This window comes from Trachypithecus francoisi, unplaced genomic scaffold, assembly GCF_009764315.1.
Source record: "Trachypithecus francoisi isolate TF-2019V2 unplaced genomic scaffold, Tfra_2.0 Lachesis_group10, whole genome shotgun sequence".
In the NCBI taxonomy this organism is placed as follows: Eukaryota; Metazoa; Chordata; class Mammalia; order Primates; family Cercopithecidae; genus Trachypithecus; species Trachypithecus francoisi.
Window position 1 is genome coordinate 8,475,899 of NW_022681455.1, and position 21,801 is coordinate 8,497,699.

General features: G+C 35.2%; 2 long non-coding RNA genes across 2 annotated transcripts in view; both read left to right on the forward strand.

Annotated features, from left to right (window-relative positions):
• Positions 1-21,801, forward strand: part of LOC117086707 — a 310,696-nt gene that overhangs the window by 77,733 nt on the left and 211,162 nt on the right. The window lies entirely within an intron of this gene.
• On the forward strand, positions 3,479-16,219 carry LOC117086708. The gene is made up of 3 exons (XR_004438541.1): positions 3,479-3,705; positions 8,919-8,925; positions 16,209-16,219. It is a non-coding gene; the product is annotated as an uncharacterized LOC117086708 (long non-coding RNA).

Sequence of the window (21,801 nt, forward strand, 5' to 3'; positions counted from 1 at the left end):
ATTACCCAGTCTCAGGTAGTTCTTTGTAGCAGTGTGAGAATGGATGAATACAGAAAGAACTAAAGGGTTATTATTGACAAGCGAGCACTTTTAATGTTTTGCCTTGTGAAAATGTAGTAGTTCAGGTAAAACAAAACAAAAGAAGAAAAAGTTCAAGAGTACAGTTTGGTGCAAAAGTAATTGCAGCTTTTGCTATTGAAAGTAATGAAAATAGAAAATGTCCCTGATAAAGTTTACCAAATAGTAATAAATGTCATTTCCACAACATACTCTCACAATTTTATTGGAACAGTTTCTGGGACTCTGGGTAGTTTTCCAGAGTCTGATGATGAGCATAGTAGTTATCACTGGCAGACGTGGGAGGAGCAGGCAGCTTGGGGAACATCGAAAGTCTCTGGGGAACATCGAAAGATTAATACAACGGGCAGCTCAAAAACGAGAGCTGGCTGAAGCCATCAGGACTCGGTCTAAGTTTGTCACTTCAGAGTGGGCACCACATAACTGACTGACTTCCCAAGAATTGGGGGTGGCAGGTCATGCCACCTGGTTCAGTACTGCTACATCTTACCTGCAGAGCTTGGAACATTCCTTTTGTTCTAGTAGATAAGTGGAGTAAGAGCCAACCTGTTAATGAAATCCACTTCCCTTGAATGTGTATCTCATAGGCTGACTGTTATGAAAAATGTCATCTACAGAAAAGAATGGTATACATGTTGCTAAGAGACGTTAGGTGTTATTGCCGGAGTCAATATTTGAGAATTAAGGATGGTAATCTAACATTACTGCTTTTAGCTGTCCCTGAAGATCCTAAATTGAATTATTATTTTAAACTTGTAGATTGCAGCATAATAAGTGGGTAAAAGTATGGGCTCTGGCATTAAACTGCCTGGATTTCCTGCTGGACAAGTTACTTAACCATTTTGTGACTCAGTTTCCCCATCTGTAATATCCTTTTCCTCATACGGTGATTGTGAAGCTTACATGAGTTAATGCATACAATGGTACTAGAAGCATGCCTCAGACATAATTATCATTATCTAAGGGTTTGCTGTTAATACACAAACTTATCCTATCCCACAGTTCCCAGGAATTTTAACATCAACCTAACCTACCTTTTAGAATTGTTTGAATGAGAAACTGAACAGTATCTGATATGGGTTAAAATAGTATGTGAAGGAGGTGAACATAGGACAAGGTGTATCTTTTAACATTGGTGCTTTATCTAGGAATTACATTGTTATTCCAGAAAAGTGTTTGTTACATTGTATTGGGTATATTACATGCAGTATATTTGAAAACTAACCGTTCACATGAAAGCATTGGCTGGCCTGGCAGTTATCTCATAACCTTGAATTTATCTCATTATTGAAAATGTCATAAAGGGATATCAGATATGTGTGGTGGCTCAGCTCATTGTCAAAGACATCTAATTTTTATCATGAACTTTATTCTCCAGACTGGAGAATTTTATTCTCCAGACTGGTTCTATGGTTAAGATCAATAGCAGCAGCAGCAGCAGCAGCAACAACAACAACAACAAAACTTCTTGATCATTACAGTAATATTTTAAAGAAAACTTGAAAGGTTTCTGGGTTTATCTTCAACCTGTCTGAAAAAAAAGTCTCAATCTTGCGCTAATTGTCTCTACCCTGATAACTAAGTGCTTATATAACAGAGAATCGGAGTTCAGAGAACAAGATTCTTCAGGTGCCTCACCAAGAAGCCGCCTGTCAGTCCCACATAGTGTAATCAGGCCAAAAACACACCCTGAGATGACCTGGAGAAGACTGGCCGAAGAAATGTTTAGGTTTCTTGTCCTTCAATATGGCATGGTGAAAATGTCAGCTTACTAATATGGCTCTATGTCAGTATTTGCATCCATCTGGTGAGATTTAGCTACAGACTTATCAAACTATTAATATATTCTGGATACTTTTTCTGTGAATATTCCCATTTTTTAAAATCACAAGATTAGTTGTATACCAACATATAGCATTTTATTCTTATTATGAAGGCAATTTAAATTTATTGCAGAAAATTGAAAAAGAGAAATACAAAAAATAAAGCAGGAATGACTTGTAATCCTACTATTAAGATATATCCATTAACTTTTAGTATATTTTCTTCTAATTTTGTGTGTGTGTATGCACATGTATGTACATAGTTAGGACCAGAATGCACGTGTTAGTTTACCTCTTGCCTTAAAAAAACAAAAACAAAAAAACTAAACATTCAATCCTAAGTATTTCCTCAACTTCAAATATTCTTTAATATAATATTTCTAATGGTTGCAGGATATTTCATCATGTGGATGTACCATATTTTATTTATTAGATGTCTAAACTTTCTTCAATAACAGAAATAATGTTGCTAGAAATATTCTTATGCAGAAATAACTGACCACAATTCTGATTATTTTCTTAGAACAATTTTCTGGAAGTAGGATTATTGGATAGGAACATTTTCAAGGCAATATTATTTAATTATTGTTAAGAAAGTTTGTCTCTGCGTGCACTTTCCCCAGTGGTAGATTAGCCAGCACTGGCCTTGCTGCTCCCTGCAATGATTGCCAGTTATTATTTTAGGGAGGTGATGAGGATATTGGTTAAGAGCACAGACCCCAATTCTGTCACTTAGTAACTGTGTGGTCTTTACCAACTTATTTAAGCTTTTTGTGTATTACTTTCTTTATCTGCAATATTAAGATTGAAACAATAGTGCAGATTTTATGGTGTTGTGAGAACTAAGTGAGATAGTAGATCTGTAGCTCTTAATGTAGCCCCTGGCACATACCAACTACATGATACGTGTTTGCTATTATTAATATTGTAAATGACTGGCAACTTGATAGGCAAGGTGGTATATTACCATTATTTTGATTTGCATTACTTTTATTATTAGTGAAATTGAACATTGTTACTTCTGTTTCTTCCTATTTATTTATTTATTTTGAGACACAGTCTCCCTCTCTCTCCCAGGCTGGAGTGCAATGGCATGATGTTGGTTCATTGCAACCTCTGCCTCCCAGGTTCAAGCGATTCTCCTGCCTTAGCCTCCTGAGTAGCTGAGATTACAGACACGTGCCACCACACCCGGCTAATTTTTGTATTTTCAGTAGAGACGGGGTTTCATCATGTTGGTCAGGCTGGTCTTGAACTCCTGACATCGTGATCCACCTGCCTTGGCCTCCCAAAGTGCTGGGATTACAGGTGTGAGCCACCGCGCCTGGCCCTCTTTATTTTTGTGTATGATTACCAGTTTTCTGGTCATATTATGTATCCATTGTGGTAGGCATGGAGATGAGCTGCCCAAGGACCAATGTCAAGCAAACTTTTGTGCCCCAAGATCTAAGAGTGGACATCCTTCGGTGTTAGTGCCTTCAGGGATTATTTGACTGCAGAGGCTGCCTGGCCTGAGATCATGCCCCTTCTTAGGGTAGCTGAAGTACAATGAATGATAGATATGGAAGTAGAGTCATATGTTGCTTGATGCCGTGAATGTATTTTGAGAAAAGTGTCATTAGGCCATTTTGTCATTCTGTGAACACCACAGAGTGTGCTTACACGACCCTAGATGGTAAAGCCTACTACACACCTCGGCTGGATGGCAGACTGTTGCTCTAAGGCTACAATCCTGTACAGCATGTTCCTGTATTGAATACTGTGGGCAACTGTAACACAATGGTAAGGATTTGTGTATCTAAACGTAGAAAAGGTATAGTAAAAATGTAATATAAAAGATAACATATGGCACTCCCGAACAGGGCAGCTCCATTATAATCTTGTGGTACCACCGTTATATATGGTATTTGTTGTTAACCAAAGTGTCCTTAATGTAGTACATGACTGTAAACAGGAAGGAACATCTTGGGCCAGTTTGAGACAATCGTGTATGGCCATTCTAGATCTAGAGCCCAATCCTTCCTCTCAGCCTCACCGTGGGATTAGCTGAAGCTATCAGACCGCATATCACATCTCAATTTCTCCTGCCTCATTGTGCTATCCTGTCCCATCTTCCACACTTGCAAATAAATGTCTTAAACACTGAACTTCATCTCCATGTTGCTTTCTGGAGAATCCAAAAAGTGACACTCAGTTTTCTATCTGGATCTGTATTTCTCTTGTTGACTTGTTGGAGTTTTCTCTATATTAGGCTTATAAACATTTGTCCTACTTATGAAAACTCTTTCTACCTTTTTTTTTTGTTTAATTTTGTTTTTCAGTGTGCCTCTAATAAAATGTACAAAATGAATGCGTTTTAAATGTACAATTCAATAATTTTTAGTAAACTTACACAATTTGACCAGTATAACCCAAGTTCACTTTTAGACTTGATACAATTTTTATCTTAGGGAGGTGATTAGGATATTGGTTGAGAGCACAGACCCTAGTTCTGTCACTTAATAATCATATGGTCATTGTTTATAAATGTGCCTCCATTAACAAAATGGATAGAATTGATCCATTTTGTGTATAATTGTACATTTAAAATGGATAATTTATATCCATTTTAGTATAAGTGTATTAGACACCTCCCTAAAATAAAAATTCATATATATGAATTTTCAATGCTTATGTTATCAAATCTATGACTTACATTGCTCTTGTGTTTTAAAAAATCCTTATTGTAATTTTAAGTCTTTAAACCATTTGGAGTACTATTAGGTCTGATGTAAGTTAAGGTTAAAAATTTTTCCAAAAATTAATGAAACACACACTATTTATTAAATAAAATTCCCTTTACTAATTTGAAAAGTGATATTTATCTATTAAAAATTATTATATGCAACCGTGTAGTCCCAGCTACTCAAGAGGCTGAGGCGGGAGGATTGCTTGAGTCCAGTGGGCTATGATTGCACCACTATACTCTAGCCTGGGTGACAGAATGAGACCGTCTCTACAAAACAAGCAAACGTACAAAATATATGTATATCTTGTAGGATCCACTCCTTGACTATAGACTCTACTGATCAATTTTGGGCCAGTACCACACTACCTTTAGAATATAAAGGTAACATTTTGTAAATGTGTTAATTTTGGGGGTAAATTAGCCCTCATCACTCTTCTTTTCCTAAACGTTTTTGTTCACTTTTACACATCGTTCTCTCAAACGAACCTTAGAAGAGTTTTGTCAAGTTCCTATTCTATTTCCTAAAAACCATTCCTGCTACGAGTTTAAATAAAATTATATTAAGCCTAAACATAAAGCCAGGTGCTGGTGGCTCATGCCTGTAATCCCAGGACTTTGGAAGGCTGAGGCAGGCAGATCACTTGAGGTCAGGAGTTCAAGACCAGCCTGGCCAACATGGAGCAAACCCCGCCTCTACGAAAAATACAAAAATTAGCTGGGTGTGGTGGTGCACACCTGTAATCCCAACTACTCAAGAGGATGAGGCAGGAGAATCACTTGAACCTGGGAGGCAGACGTTGCAGTGAATCAAGATTGTACCACAGCACTCCAGGCTGGGCAACAGAGTGAGACTCTGTCTCCAAAAAAAAAAATAAATAAAAAAAGCCTAAAAATGAACTTGGGTTATGCTAGTCAAACTGTGTGAGTTTACTAAAAATTATTGAGTTGTACACTTAAAATGAATTAATTTTGTTCAAACTGTATACTTAAAATGGAATAATTTTATCCATTTTATTAATTGTGGTATCCTTAAAGTATACCTCAGTTGAGCTATTTTTTTTAAATGAGCTTTCTATCCAGAAACTTCATATCTTTACTTATTAAGGCCTTTTATGTTATGTTTTATTTATATTTTTAATAATGTTTATTAGTTGTGTTTACCTCTAGTAGATTCCACCATGAATCATTTTATGATGTTGCTGTTAGGTAGCCTCAAGTGAATTTCTGTTTCTGTGATTGAATTTATGGGGCCATGAGATCTGGAGGGCAGAAAAGTCACTGTGGCATCTACTTGATCACTTGCTAAGGAGATGGACTGGAACCATGCTCCTTCTGCAGGTGTTCTGAATGTCAGTACCTTCAAGCTGGGCAAGCACATACATGTGGAACTCACCTGGGGGTGAGGCAACAGAGCATGAAAGAGGCTATAGAGAACAGGATCTGGGTGCTTCCCATACAGCCATGCCAGTTTAGATGTTTTTCAAGAACACAGTACTAGCCAAACAAAAACTCCTTTTTCATCTAAATCCAGCTCACTGGCCTCCAATTTGTATCCCTTTTTTGGGCTACCTGAAGTTTGTACTGAGCTACCGGCTCTGAGAAGTCACCACCAATATATACATGAAAGGAACAAAGATTCTCAAGATCTGGTAACTGCTGAATTGGGGTGAGCTGATATTTCTTCATAGGCTCCTGTAACTCACAGGCAACCTTGACAGAGAAAGTTGTAGTAGGTAGCCAGGAGATGTGCTGTGTGCATGAGAAGGCTGGGGATCCTATGCTAGAGTGTTAGTTCCAGGCAGATATGATTTAGCATGGGATTAATCAAAAGTGGACTCTATAACAATGAAGGGTTCTTGTGTTGTTGCCTGTTCCTCACTAATTTTACTGCAACATCCACTAAGAATTTATTTGAAAGACTTAATTCAGGCTGGGTGCCGTGGCTCATGCCTGTCATCTCCTCACTCTGGGAGGCCAAAGTAGGAGAGTTGCTTGAGCCTAGGATTTTAAGACTAGCCTGGGCAACATGGTGAGACCCCATTTCTGTTTTTAACAAAAAGACTTAATTTATATTTTAAATTTGAACTATAGAATATGGTCAAGTTTCAAAACTCATTACTTGGCTATATGTAATTATCAAAATATATTCTTGCTAACATAGTGGCAACATTTATAGATTATTTAATGATGAGATATCTTACATATAGCTTTTATTGATATAAAAATTTTTTAGAAAATAAAAATATTAAAAAGACCACTCTTGTATTTTGTACTTGTGTTTTTACAGCATATTCCCTGTATTTTTCTATTTAAATTGACAAGAAAATGTCTTTTTCTTGCCCAAAGACTTTTGGCCAATTACTCAATGAAGGAATGACTATTAATCCACTTACATGGATTGTGTTAGCTTGGTTCTGATTAGAAGGGGCTTGTATCTTAAAATGACACATAATCTCACGAAATAAAACATCACTGTTTAGTATGTTAATATAACCTTTGATAATTAAAAAAATATACCTGATGTAAATGACGAGTTGATGGGTGCAGCACACCAACATGACACAAGTATACATATGTAACAAACCTGCATGTTGTGCACATGTACCCTAGAACTTAAAGTATAATAAAAAAATTAAGCCTTTGTCTTACAGTTTCCAAGACAAAATGTTTAGTTTGCACAATTTTTAAGACTTACCAATAAGTTACATTGTCTTAATTAAGATGTTCTTAAAATTTTTTTCTAACTTACGAACATCTTTAATTTTTAATTTTATTTGAAAATACAGTATGTTTTATGGAAATGAAAAATAGTAATAGGTATTTCTAAAATTTATAGATAAGGCTTAATTTCTTATAAAAATCTCATAGTTTCTCAATACATTATTATTATCATTATTTTTATGGTAATTATTTCAGTTTATTTAATTGAATTTTATATTCGTCTTAAAAATTTAGAAATGGATAATATATTGTTCAATTATTTCCCAGGTCATAATAGTCTGGAGCTTCTATTTTATTATATGAGGGGTTTCACAAAATTAGTTTTAATTAATGATACCATTAACCAAATTCTCTAAATTATTAAATCTTTAAATTACCTAAATTATGGTAAAATTATATACAAGGCTTTAAATCTATCTTAGGGTTCATTTTCTTCCAAAAATTCTCCTTCCCTGAAACTACATTCTAGCTCAGTTCTCTCTTAATTTGTTTTATCACATTTTTCCAACAGATTAATACTTATCAATTAGTGATCTGAGTTAAATTTAATAACTGTGGCAAGTTTCCGAAAAGATGACTAAATCTGACCAAAGTTACAGACAAGGTGCTTACAAAAGAAAGCTTTGGCATAGAACCTTCTTCTGTTGGATTTAATAGAGTATCAACCATTGTGCTTATAAAATAGCAAACTTTTCAACCTAGAGAAGAAAGTGCATCATCATTATCAACAACTACTACCACCCAAAAACTCTGCACTGATGGCCATTTTAAAACTCAAAACATGAATTCTTCATATTGAGTGACATCCAGGCAATTTCTCCCTTAGTTTCCTCCACTATCTATTATATCACGAAACAAAGATATTTCAGCCCTAATTACTAGTATTCTTTGCTGTTGGCATCTTGCTGGCGTTTTGTTTTTTTCATAAAGAGACTTTCTTCCAAAATATTTTCAGCCTCTTAATCAGCTGTTAGCTGTCAGGAGCACAGCTGTTTCTTCCCTTTCTTCTGAGTTAAGGATTACTCCCCAAGTCAGAAATAAAGAATTCTTAATCACAAAGGACTTGGCATATTTTAGAATATAACAAGACAGCATCATAATTAATTTTTAAAAGATAGAACAAATGCTCTGACAGATTAGCTTGAATAAATGAAAGTTTCTAAGATAGTAAAATTGATTATTTTAGAAACTACTAACTAAGAATTCTGTGTATTTTCCATTTGCTATAACTATCTGTCAAAGTTTAATAAGGCGAACTTTGCCCCAAAGAAGTTGAGCTAGAGCGTAAACAAGAAGTTGCTGTCACAGGTAATGGGAATTTTAATTAGGATGGGAATAGATGCCCAGGGTTGGGGTTGGGCTTTTCTGCCATGTGTAGCATTCTGAAGAAATAACACTGAATTTCTAAGATGCTATTGTCATTACCATTTTCAAGGGGCAGGGGAGGGTGAGAAAGCTCAGAGAAACAAATTCTAAAACATTCATGTTCTCCATAGCTGACAAAATCCAACCACATTCTGGATCAAGTACAATGCAAAATAGTAAGTCGCTTTCTGAAACATGAGGAGATTTTAGGTCACAGCAAGAAATAACGGATAATTCTGTAAAACATGCAACAACAACAAAAAATAGCATGGATGTGTTCATAAAATGTTCTTAATAATTTTCATTAATTAAACTTTGTTTTTGATGCCTTGAAAGATTCTTCGGTTTTAGAGATATAATTTCTAGTATTTATTGCATGATTTGTATATGTGGTGCACTATAAATGCATTGTTTACATTATCTCATTTAATTCTCATATTTTTTTCAGAAATGGAGAAATAAAGCTTAAAGAGATTAAATAACAATTAGTAGGTGGTAAAGCTTAGATTCAAATTCGGTTCTATTTTCTTTTATATCAGAGAGATTTTAAAATAAGATTTTTCCTTTCAGATATAATGGAATAACAGGGACAATATTTATACTCCCACCTGAAGCAACCTCTGCCTCCACAAAAAAAAAAAAAAAAAGAAAAAAAATCTGAAAAATTTCCAAATATAATGAAAGCCATAAATCCAGAGATCCAAGAAGATGAAAAAACCTTAAGCATAAGAAACATGAAGAGCCGGGCGCGGTGGCTCAAGCCTGTAATCCCAGCACTTTGGGAGGCCGAGACGGGCGGATCACGAGGTCAAGAGATCGAGACCATCCTGGCTAACACAGTGAAACCCCGTCTCTACTAAAAATACAAAAACTAGCCGGGCGAGGTGGCGGGCGCCTGTAGTCCCAGCTACTCGGGAGGCTGAGGCAGGAGAATGGCGTAAACCCGGGAGGTGGAGCTTGCAGTGAGCTGAGATCCGGCCACTGCACTCCAGTCCGGGCGACAGAGCGAGACTCTGCCTCCAAAAAAAAAAAAAAAAAAAAAAAGAAACGTGAAGATAATTGCTCCAATGCAAATTGCTTAAAACAAGTGATAAAATAAAATATTAAAGGCAAGGATAAAAAAGAAACATTATATATATTTTGCTGAAAAAAGGTAAGCATGATAGCATATTTCTTATCAGAAATAATGCAAGTCAGAAGATAGCAGAACATCATATTTAAACTACTGAAAGAAATAAATGGTTATTTTAGAATTCTCTATATAGTAAAAATATGTTTAAAAAAAGACACATTTTTTCAAATATTAAAAAAGCCAAAAGAATTCATAGTCATTAGATCCATGGTATAAAAAATGTTAAAACAAAAAAGTCCTTTGGAAAATGATACTAGATGAAAACCTACATCCACGTAAGAGAATAAAGAACACTGGAAATAATAAATATGTAGTTAAATGTAAAATACTTTTTTTTTGATTTTTGTTCAGTTTGTTGATCCCTTATTGTTTAAATAGAAATAATGTATTGTAGGGTTTATAACATGTAGAAGGAAAACATTTGATAGAAGTAGCACAAAGTCCTGGAGATAGAAACTGAAGTAAACTTTGTGAGCTTCTTACATTGTACCTAAAGTGTGATTATATTACTTGAAAGTAGACTGTGGTAAGTTAAAGATCTATACTATAAAACTAAAGTACCACCACTAAAAGGATAAATACAAATATGTAAGTCTTTGTTAGTTAATAAACTAACAAAGAGGATAAAGTACAATCATGAAAAAAATTAATCCAAAAAAGGTAGAAAAAAGAGAGCAAAAATCAGATGAACCAAATAGGAAACGAATAGCAAGATGGTAAATTTAAACCCAAGAATATAAATTATCATGATGAATGTGAATACTCTAATTTTCACATTAAGAGGTGAGATTGGCAATTTGGATTAAAAAAGCAAGGCTAAACCTTATATTGTCTACAAGAAATCCACTTTAAATATAAAGAAATAAATAGAAGTGAAATAATGGAAAAAGACATACTACCACTGATCACAAGAAAGCTGGAGTAGTTATATTAATATCCATTGAAGTAGATTTCTGAACATATAATAAGCCAAATTGTTTATGCATTGAATAACAAAGGTTAATAGCAAGTTAATAACAGAGACAAACATTTCAAAATAGAAAAAAAGCTGACAGAACTTCAAGAAGAAATAGAAAAATCCTCAATTAGCATCAGAGATTTCAATATTTCTTATCAATAATTATAGAATAAGTAAATAGAATATCTACAGGATGTAGAATATTCTCATAACTCCATCAACAAACCTGATCTTTTATTTCTAGAACCCTAGACTCAGTGAGCAGAATACACATTCTTTTCTAGTGTACCCAATACATTTATTAAAGTAAACTATATTTGGGATCATAAAACAAGTTTCATTAAATTCAAATCTAATAAAGTATATTCTTTAAAAATATGATTAAATTGGGAATCATTAACCAAAAAATTCCTAAAAAGTTCATAAATATTTGGAAAATAAATTATATAATTCTACATATCCCATAAGTTAAAGAAGAAATCAAAAGTGAAATCAGTATGAAAGTGAAAACACCACATATCAAAATTTGTAGACTATAGCCAAAGCAGTGATTAGAGAAAATTTTATAGCCAGAAATGTCTAAATTAGAAAAGAAGAAAAGTTGAAATCATTGACCTCTGATTCTATTTTAAGAGACTAGGAAAAAGTGCAAGCTAATGCCAAAGTTAACAGATACAAGAAAAATACTATGTGAGCAGAAATAAATTTTAAAAACAGAAAATCAATGATACTGAAAATCAATGACAGACACTGAAAGCTAGTTCTTTGAATGAATTTACAAACTTGATAAACCTCTAGCCAGACTGACTAGAAAAACAGAGAGGGAACACAAATTATCAATATCAGAAATTCTAGAGCTGACATAGATACCATGCTACCTATGTTAAAAGGACAATAAATGGATAGTGCAAAGAGCTTTATGTCTCTAAATTTGATGGTTTAGATAAAATGGACACATTTCTTGAAAGACATAAACTACCAAAGTTCACTTTAGAAGGAATAGGTAGCCAGAATAGGCTTATGTCTACAAGAGAAATTGAATTTGCTACAACCTTCCCACAAAGAAAGCTCCAGGCTGAGGTGGCTTCACTAGGCAATTCTACAAACTTTGGAGGAATAAATAATACTAAGTCTACACAGATGTAGAAAATTGAAGAAAATGGAATACTTACCAACTTATTCTATGAGAATAGCATTACCATGATTACAAAACCAGAAAAAGATGTTAGAGGACAAAAAGATGACAGACCAATAACCTTCATGAACATAGATGCAAAAACAGTTAATAAAATTTTCTAAATAGAATTCATTAACATTTTTTAAAAAGGTAATAAAACTTGATCAAGTGAGGATGATCCTGGGAATGCAAGTTTCATTTAACATTTGAAAATCAATCAGTTTAATGTATCATATTAATAAACAAAAAATGCATAGGTTAAATTGATAGAGACTAGAAAAGCCACTGACAAAATTAAATATTTATCCCTGATAAAAATTCTCTGAAAACTATGAATGAAAAGGATATTTCTCAACCTGATGAAAGGATCTATGAAAAGCCTACAGCTATGTCATCCTTAATACCAAAAGTCTGAGTGCCTTTTTCCTAAGATCAAGGCAGGGTATTCTCTTTAATTCCTTCTATTCAACATTATACTAGCAGTTCTAGCCAATGCTATAAGGAAAGACAAAATAAATCAAAATTGAAATGGTAGAAGAATAAAATTCAGTTTTATTTCTATATGAAGTTGGAAGACTTACAATGTCTGTTTTTCAAGACTTATTACAGGAATCAAATAATGTGGTATTGGCATAAGTATAGAGAACTAGATCAATGGAAAGGCATAAAAAACCCAGAAACAAGCTCAAAATACATAGTGAAATGATTTTCAACAAAGACAATTCTATGAATAAAGGATAATAATTCCAGTAAATGATGCTGGAACAATTGGTCAGCCATCTGTAAAAAAAAGAAATTGACCATATATTGCAACATGTAAAAATTAACTTGAAATGGTCTCTAGACTTAAGTGTGAAATCTAAAAAACATGAAACAACTGGAGATAAACATTTAGAAGTCTTTGTGGTCTTGGGTTAGATCATGAGTATTTAAACATAGCATCAAAAAATACAACGCAAAAAGAAAAAAGTGATATATTGGCCTGGGTCACAATTTAAAAAATTATTTGAAAGACACTATTAAGAGAATGCAAAAATTAGCCATGGACTGGGAAAATATATTTGCAAATTACATTTGTTAAAGCACTTATATCCAGAGTATTAAAAGAACTCCAAAATATGATAATAAGACAGCAAATAAACCAATTTTTAAAAGCGAAAAGATTTAAACAGATCATTTACCAAAAGATATATGGATGGAAAATAAACATATGAAAATATGCTCAACATCATTAACCATTAGGGAAATATAAATTAAAACTACAGTTAGACACCACTACACACCCACTGAAATGACTATAATCAGCAAGACAGACAACAGAGTTGGTGATTATGTGTAGAAACTTGAACTTTGTTATTGCTGGTGGGATTTAAAATAAAATAGTTTGGCAGTTTCTTAAAAATGTAAACATTGATCTACCACAAGTTCCAAACATTCCCCCAGGAGAAATGAAATTGTATGTCCACACAAAGACTTTTACATGAATGTTCTTAGCAACTTTATTTATAATAGCTGAAAATTGGAATCGACCCAAATGTCCATTGCTATGTGGACATTTGCTATTATATGTACATGTTTGCTGTTATATATCCTTATAATGAATACTACTCAGCAATAAAAAGCAACAACTATTAATCTATGCAGCAACATCGATGATTATCAGAATTGTTATGCAGAGTGGAAAAAGCTAGACAAATAGTATCATAAAAAATTCAAACTAATCTCATGACAGAAAGCAGAAACAGTGATTATCTCTAGAAAGGGATCAGGGGGTGGGGAGGTACAGGTGGGAGGGATTAAAAGGTAGCATAGGCCAGGCACAGTGGCTCATGCCTGTAATCCTAGCACTCTGGGAGGCCAAGGCAGGCGGATCATGAGGTCAAGAGATTGAGACCATCCTGGCCAACATGGTGAAACCCCGTCTCTACTAAAAATACAAAAAAATTAGCTGGGCATGGTGGCAGGCGCCTATAGTCCCAGCTTCTCAGGAGGCTGAGGCAGGAGAATCGCTTGAACCCGGAAGGCGGAGGTTGCAGTGAGTCGAGATCATGTCACTGCACTCCAGCCTGGCAACAGAGCAAGACTCTGTCTCAAAAGAAAAAAAAAAAAGTACATAAGGACACTTTTAAGAGTGGTTTATTGCCTTGATTCTGGTAATGGTTTCATGAGTGTATACATGTATCATAAGTTATTATATGACACGTTTTAAATATGTGGGATTTATTATATGTTTATTATATTAAATAAAGCCACAGATAAATGTATAAGAGACAAACATATATTACTCTATTTAATTCATTTGAAAATCTTGAATTATATTCTTAGGTATGTTTGACTTGAATTCCATTGTGTCTGTAACTATAACTGCTTGAAACTCCATTGAAAGCATTGGACAGAGCAGCACATCAAAAAACTTATCCACCGTTATCAAGTCAACTTCATCCCTGGGATGCAAGGCTGGTTCAACATGTGCAAATCAGTAAATGTAATGCATCACATAAACAGAACCAGTGACAAAAACCACATGGTCATCTCAATAGGTGCAGAAAAGGCCTTTGATAAAATTCAACATCTTGCAATCAGGCAAGAGAAAGAAATAAAGGGTATTCAGATAGGAAGAGAGGAAGTCAAATGGTCTCTGTTTGAAAATGACATGTTTCTATATTTAGAAAACTCCATCATCTCAGTCCCAAAACTCCATAAGCTGATAAGCAACTTGAGCAAAGTCTCAGGATACAAAATCAACGTGCAAAAATTGCAAGCATTCCTATACACCAAAAGTAGACAAGCAGAGAGCCAAATCATGAATGAACTCCCATTCACAATTGCTACAAAGCGAATAAAATACCTAGGAATACAGCTAACAAGGGATGTGAAGGACATCTTCAAGGAGAACTACAAACCACTGCTCAAGGAAATACGAAAGGACACAAACAAATGGAAACATATTCCATCCTCATGGATAGGAAGAATCCATGTCATGAAAGTGGCCATACTCCCCAAAGTAATCTATAGATTCAGTGCTATTCCCATCAAACTACCATTGACTTTCTTCACAGAATTAGAAAAAACTACTTTAAATTTCATATGGAATCAAAGAAGAGCCTGTATAGCCAAGAGACTCCTAAGCAAAAAGAACAATGCTGGAGTCATCATGCTACCTGACTTCAAACTATACTACAAGGCTACAGTAACCAAAACAGCATGGTACTGGTACCAAAACAGATATATAGACCAATGGAACAGAACACTAGACCTCAGACATAACACCACACATTTACAACCATCTGATCTTTGACAAACCTGACAAAAACAAGCAATGGAGAAAGGATTTTCTATTCAAAAAATGGTGCTGGGAAAACTAGATAGCCATATGCAGAAAACTGACACTCACCCCCTTCTTACACCTTATACAAAAATTAACTCAAGGTGGATTAAAAACTTAAATGTAAAACCCCAAACCATAAAAACTCTAGGAGAAAACCTAAGCAATACCATTCAGGACATAGGCATGGGCAAATACTTCATGACTAAAACACCAAAAGCAATGATAGAAAAAGCCAAAATTGACAAATGGGATCTAATTAAACTAAAGAGGTTCTGCCCAGCAAAAGAAATTATCATCAGAGTGAACAGGCAACCTACAGAATGGGAGAAAATTTTTGCAATCTACCCATCTGACAAAGGTGTAATATCCCAAATCTACAAGGAACTTAAACAAATTTACAAAAAACCCCACAAACAATTCCATCAAATGTGGGCAAAATATATGGACAGACACTTCTCAAAAGAAGACATTTATGTGGTAAAAAAACATAAGAAAAAAAGCTCAACATCACTGATTATTAGAGAAATGCAAATCAAAACCACAATGAGATATCATCTCATACCAGTCAGAATGGTGATTATTAAAAAGTCAAAAAAAAAAAACAGATATGGATGAGGCTGTGGAGAAATAGGAACGCTTTTACAGTGTTGGTGGGAATGTAAATTAGTTCAACCAGGGTGGCGATTCCTCAAGGATTTAGAACCAGAAATACCATTTGACCCGGCAATCCCATTACTGTGTATATAACCAAAGGAATATAGATCATTCTACTATAGAGACGCATACACATGTATGTTTATTGCAGCACTATTCACAGTAGCAAAGATATGAAAGCAACCCAAATGCCTATCAATGATAGACTGGATAACAAAAACATACACCATGGAATACTATGCAGCCATAGAAAAGAATGAGATCATGCCCTTTGCAGGGACATGGATGAAGCTGGAAGCCATCATCCTCAGCAAACTAACACAGGTACAGAAAACCAAACACTGCATGTTTGCACTCATAAGTGGGAGTTGAACAATGAGAACACATGGACACAAGGAGGGGAACGTCACACACTGAGGCCTGTTGCGGGGTGGGGGGCTGAGAGGAGGGAACCTAGAGGATGGGTCAATAGGTGCAGCAAACCACCACGGCACACATATACCTACATAACAAATGTGCACATTCTGCACATATATCCTGTAATTTAAAGTAAAATCAAACAAAATAAAAATTAAAAAAAATTTTTTTTTTAAAGCACTGGACAGAACAATGAGAACTAGCACTAATTCCAAACATTGTCAGTACAGGAGTAAGAATATACAAGAACATGTTCAGTTGTTTGGACAGCCACTCTTTCTGGTTTGTTAAAGTTATTAGTGTCCATCCTTAAACTTACTATACTTTAGATCATAATTATTTTTAAAATAATTACAGAACCCAAGATACCAAGATAAATCATTTTTAAACAATTGGAGTTACTCAAAATGGACATTATACAACTTTGAATCTTCACCTTATAAAAACCTTTTTGAAGAATGTTTTCAGAGTAAAAATTGTGTAATGGATTTTTTTTTTTTTTTTGTCAAAGGGAATCTTATATTTAGGACCCATGGCAGTCCAACTTCTACCTCTGATTCACTGTAACCAGAAGCAAGCTTCTCAGACATCTCCAAGACACACCAAACTCTTGTATGAAGCTCTTTCCTCCTTCCTGCATAAATAAACCACAGTGTGTGGAGAAAACTCTAGACTGGGATTAAGAAACATGCCTCAGGATCAACTGTGTCCACTTCTGCAAAGGACTATTATACAATCACAAGAAGAAAACAGAGACCAATATTTCTTCATATTTTAACTGATTTGTTGACATTTTGTGTTCCTAGGGTTTACCGAGACATACAAAATTATGTTTAAAATTGCTTTTTGATGATTATTAAATTTAAAATATAGATCCTCACCTGATGGCTGGCTTCAAGTGACTGGAAGACCTGAATCAGATTTTGGATATCTTGCCAGAGACCATGGAATTTGTTGGTTTTAGCAGAAAGATCCTACAATAAAACTGCCCACACCCACTAGGTCCAGTAGCAATTTTCATGGGAAGGTTATGTCAGTTACCTTCAAATAGTGCTTCTTCAGTGTGAGTGCAGATACCCAGGAATCCTGTAAACATGCAGATTCGGGTTTCATATGGAGAGGACTGGCATTCTGAGTTGCTATTGAACTTGCAGCTGATGTCATTGCTACTGGTCAGGGAATCACATTTTGAGTAGCAAGACCTCAGATTTTTGTTGGACTCTTCCTGAGATGTGAGGATTTGTTGTTCTGTCTCAAAGAGCAGCCATACAAGTCATGGACCTGAAATTGTCTGTGGCAGTTAGGATTAGGATTAGCCGTAGGTGCCTATTAGTGGCTTAGACAAGATAATTTCTTTCTTGAAGTAGGGAGTCCAGGCCTGGTATGGTGGCATCATTGCATCAAGACCCATGGTCTTTCTCTCTTGTTGGTCAGTCATATTTAGCATATCACTTTGGGGTCCAAGATGACTATTTGTCAGCTGCTTAATTTTAATTGAGTCTGCAAGAACACTGAGGTGGCAGAAAAAGCTGTAACTTTTACCTTTAGTAATAATTCTTGGAAACTACATAGACAAATTCTATTTCCATCTTACAGGTCAAGTGGTCTCATAGCCACACCTAGCTGCAAGGGAGACTGGGTAGCAATGTGCTCATCTACAAAGTGGAATTCTGTTTCAAGACGGGAGGCTGGACTTTGGGAGGCAACTAGCAGCCTCTGCTACAGTGTCTGTGAACTGATTTTGGTTACAAGTACTGCAATTCTCAATGCATTAAAGCTCAGTTCAGCAATGAGCCATGTAACTTTGGACTTAACCTATATATAGCTTAGTTTTTTGGTTTGTAAAATAAGGGGCTTACACCAGGACTGAGATAGCAGGAAAGCTGTAGAGAGGGGAGTGGAACAGTCTCTGATAGTTAAAACATACCTGAGGAAACGTATCTGTCTTGCCAGGCAAGAACAATCTCTACTTCCACATATACTCAGGCTTATAGGTTACAATTTCATCATCTTCCCTCTCTTATTCTCCCGTCCAGCCTGCCCTCAATGTGCAATATAGTTTATGTGGAAATTATTTCCCATCATGGCTCTATTTCTTTTCTTCAATACGGACAACGCTTTCAAAATATTTAACAAGTAGCAGTTAAAGAATAACATCAACTAAAATTTTTTAAATGCTGTTTTTTTTTTTTTTTTCCAGAAACTACTGCTCATATTTAGTTAAACAGGGTACCTATTTCCAACTCTGACTTTAATAGTTTCTTAAAAAGAGTGAAGGACATCTGTACAGCTTCTGAGGAATATAAGAAAGTATGTGTATTTGTGTCAGATGACATCATCTCTTTCGGCTAAGTGAAAGGACAAGGTGGACAAGTATTGAGGATCTTATTCAGCTTTTGAAAGTTAAGGAAGGGGACTCAAAAGAAGATATATTTGTTGTACAATTTAAGGGAGTCTTTTAAAAGGAGAAAAGAAATCATGGTGTGAAGGTCTATTGTGTATGTTTTGCATTAAACCATAAAGCATTCCATAAGGTTCATGGGGTCTATGAAATACTATATTCTAACCAGAAAGTACTCATGCCTAATCCTGGTTAAGCTACTATCATCGGATATGTAAGACCCTGATGGTTTATACATATGAGCAACCATGTGTAAAGTCTATAACAATCTACATGAAGGCGTTTTACTGACCAATTTTCATCCTCTTATATAAAGGAAATTGGACTCTAGGGGCATGTGTATTTATTAAATTCCATTTCCCTCACTTGCTCATTAAAAATCTGTCCTTCTTTTTAAATAATTCCCTTGTATAAAACTAGAAACTACAGAAGCATACTTTTAAATTGTAGACTTTTCTGTTTTTTAGCATTTTGAGGAATAATAAGTCTCAAAATGACAAGAACTCCCATAACTTTAGAAAATACAAATAGAGATGTTAGCATAATTTGAGGTCATAGTAGATATATTATTTAGTTTTATTAAGTTTCTCTGACTTCCCCAAGACCCACCGAACTTCTGTATGGAGCTCTTGCCTTCTTTCTGCACAAATAGTATTGTAGAAAATTCAGACTAATCTAGCCGCAGTGTTTGGGAAACACTTCCTTTTAACCACTATTATCATTCAGGGTCCAGCTAGGAGACAGAAAACACACAGTAATCTGAATAATTAAAGTTTCTTATAGATAATTATCAATTAGTAGCTAGGGACTAATTACTAAGAGGTAAAGAGAACTTCTAGGAATACAGGAACAGCAGAGAATGCAGTCACTGATGCCATGGCTAAGTCCAAGTACTGAGGGAAGAACTGAATCTGGAAGCAGCCCCTGCTTCCATGCTGAGATTCAGTCCTGTTGGAGAGGGCATAGCTGCAGCCCACTGGATGGAGGAGAAGCTCCCTGATGTGGGATGGTAGGACAAACACAAAACTTCTTGCTGGGATGCCAGTGAAACTTACTGGGAAATCAGCTAGAACACAGGCAGAACACTGTTGGAAACCATGAGGTTCCTGCCAGACTCTCTGGGTTGCTGACTGGGGTACCAGTCGAACTTGCTAGGAAGCTGCCTGCAGGGTTGCTGCTGGATTGCTGGGTAACTGAGCACTACCAGCATCCCACATGCTGGCGGACACTGCAGGAGCCAGAAGGGAGAAAACACTTGAGTGAGGAGACATTCTTTTCTTCGCCAGTGTTCCACTATCGCCCTCCACTGATAATGCTTAAAACTGTGCCAATCGACAAATGGAGTCGACAGAAGGAGAAATGATTAGAGGGTCCAGCTGCAGTTTCACAAGGCAGTATGATGAGGGATTTGGACTTGAGGAGCAATAAATAGATAGCAGGCACAAAACTATGCTTTTTTAAAAAAAATTTAAGTAACTGAAGAGGAATTTGAATTATTAAAGTGGAAAAGTATGACACTTATTACAGCTCTAATCTGGTTATGGCTATGGAATAACCATAGCTGGTGTTGTTTGGGAAATTAATATTTGTCTAAATAGATTCATGGAAACATGCCATAATTTATAGGGGAAAGTCTATGGGGTCAAATTAAAGCATATTAATAAAATTAAAGTATTATAATCTGAAAGATTGTCCAATCTCTCATTCTAGAAAGTAGAGGAAGACTGAAACCTAGAAGAATTGAATGACTTATTCAAGGCTAAAGAATTATTTAGTGAAAGAGATGACTGATTTGCTCAATGAATATTTATTGGGTTCTACTGGGTGCTGTTGGTCCAAGGTGCATTAGATACAGCAATGAACAAAATGGAGTCACTTTCTGCACTCACGGAGCTTACATTTTGGTAGAGGGCATGAGACAATAAACCGAGAAACAAATGAATACATAATAATTTGGGTATTAAAGGTGTTATGACCAAAAAAAGCAGGGTAAGAAGATAGAAAATAATGTAGGTGGGATAGGACGGGGGAGGCTGTGCTGTTTATATTGGTGCCATTTAAGCAGAAACTTGAACGTTCTCTTAACTTCCAATCCAAAACATTCAAATATCAAATTTAATATGTTTTTCTAATTATATTTGTATCTTTTGTATTTGAATTCATGTTTTTCTGAATAAGAATGCCTTTGTATCCCTTTAGGAATCAAGGTTGAATAATGCCACAGTTTCTTTCCTCTCTTCTTTTTATAAAGGGTACTACAATTACGTGTTTTCACAGTGTTTCTGCTGATCACACCTCAGGAAGCTAGGCAGATGTTACTTACAGGAAACCTGGTTAAAATGGACACAAGTTATATCCTCTGCCTTTTCAAAGCTCAGACTGACCGCATATTTTGGCAAGTTTCAACTGGTTACTAGATTTCTGGCTGTCCAGATACTGTACATCTCCTAAGGGCAATGTTGAAAATACTGAAAATCATTCAACAGTTAGAGCCCCACATAAGATGATATTTCAGCACTGAGCTATTTCTTAATTATATGTGTTTCCACTGTATGTGTAAATAGGGAATAAAAGTTGCTGAAATGCCATTAACAATAGCTGCGGAAATGTTGCTGTTTTGAAACTATATACACAGAAAGAGAGTGGAACATTTCCTGGTCAATAGGCGATTGGGCTATTTTCTGACCACAGAGCTGACTTGAAGGTCATATAATTGATATTACTGTCATACTTTTAAAATGTTCTCTTAAATAGGCAATGGAGTCACAGAGATACAATGGAGTTTTCCTAGCTGAAAGAAAAAAATTCTTCATTTTAAGTATTTTGAAAATGTCACCAAATTTTAATTTGATTTCAACTGGACCTTTTGCAATGTAATTAGAAAATACAGGACCAATCTGTATTTCCTTATAGCTGGTCATTTATCCTGTATAGCTCTTTTGGTTTGTAACTTCACGAATCAATGTAAAATGAATTGCATTGACGTTTCAATGTGACAAAAAATTGGTGATTTCAAGAG